Source organism: Engraulis encrasicolus, chromosome 19 (assembly GCF_034702125.1).
Source record: "Engraulis encrasicolus isolate BLACKSEA-1 chromosome 19, IST_EnEncr_1.0, whole genome shotgun sequence".
Classification (NCBI taxonomy): domain Eukaryota; kingdom Metazoa; phylum Chordata; class Actinopteri; order Clupeiformes; family Engraulidae; genus Engraulis; species Engraulis encrasicolus.
Genome location: NC_085875.1, coordinates 6987814 through 6989328, shown reverse-complemented (window position 1 = coordinate 6989328; position 1515 = coordinate 6987814).

The window sequence follows — 1515 nt, the reverse complement described above, 5'->3', positions numbered from 1 at the left end:
ATAATATAACATCATATAATGTAATATAATATAATATAATATGATATAATATAATATAATATAATATAATATAATATAATATAATATAATATAATATAATATAATATAATATAATATAATATAATACAAATTCTGTATTTAATGTAATGTATATGTAATGTAATGACAGGAGAGAAAAGAGGAGGGCTTGAAACTGTGTATATATGCAAGGTGTCCTGTAAATGGCCCAGGTGTTCGGGCTGGGGTAGGTTTTGAACTGGAGAGGGTGACAGGGTGCATGCGAAGTCTGGAAAGGAGAGAAAGGAAGAGAGGAGATGAGAGAAGAGAAAGGAGAGGAGGGCTTGCAAATGTGTAGTGATGTATACACTGTGTGTTGTAAATCAGTAGTTTTTAACTGGAAGGGTTTTGGGACCCACAATTTTCTATGAACATTCAATTGTGACCCCAATTTTTGGCGCACCACCGTTGGTCCGTGGGTCACATAGATACCGCTTTGCTGTTTGGAGTGTTTGTATATGTATAACCACACATTAGTTAATATACTCCGGTTTTATTCATTTATTCAATACTGCATCTTATCTCAATTTTGGGACTGGCAATAAAAGGGTTAATTAACATTTTTACACCACAGTTCCGCGACCCACCCTGGACCCCTCTGTGACCCACAAGTTAAGAAACACTGTGGTAAATGGGGCAGGTTTTAGGGGGTAGCATGGGTGTTGGACTGGGTAAGGTGGAAGGGTGCATGTAGTAGAGAGAAGGGGAGAGGAGAGAAGAGAAGCAGAGAGCGGAGAGGAGAGCGGAAAGGAGAGAGAGGAGAGGACAGCGGAAAGGAGAGAAAAGGAGAGAGGAGAGGAGAGAAGTGGAGAGCGAAAAGGAGAGAGGAGAGAGAGGAGGGCTTCTTGTGGGTGCCGGTGCCGTGTAAACAGGGCTCCGGCGCACGCAGCGCCATTAACCAGCTGTGAAGCCTGCGCACAGTGGGAGATGAATTTGCGAGCATTTGCCTCCCCTCTGATATCGCGGGAGATGAGATGCCGGGTGCATCTCCTCTACAGAGCTCTCAGGCTGAGACCATTGTCATACCAGGCACCACGCTTGTAATGGAACATATAGACGATAATGGCCGTAAAGCCTGTGGATTTGTGTGTGTGTGTGTGTGTGTGTGTGTGTGTGTGTGTGTGTGTGTGTGTGTGTGTGTGTGTGTGTGTGTGTGTGTGTGTGTGTGTGTGTGTGTGTGTGTGTGTGTGTGTGTGTGTGTGTGTGTGTGTGTTCTACTCTATATGTGGAGTCTACTGTAAACACATTTCCACCACACCAGACTTTTAATATTTTTCTACTGTATTCACAAAATGAGGTATAATCAACACCACGCACAGCACTGTTTTGACCACTTTATTTTGTATTTTAATGAGGAATACATGATGATAGAAGAATGGCCTATCTAAAGAGAGACCGTGTTAATTCTATGAAAAAAAAGAATAGCATTTTTTAGTTCAGCGTTTTATAGTAATTACA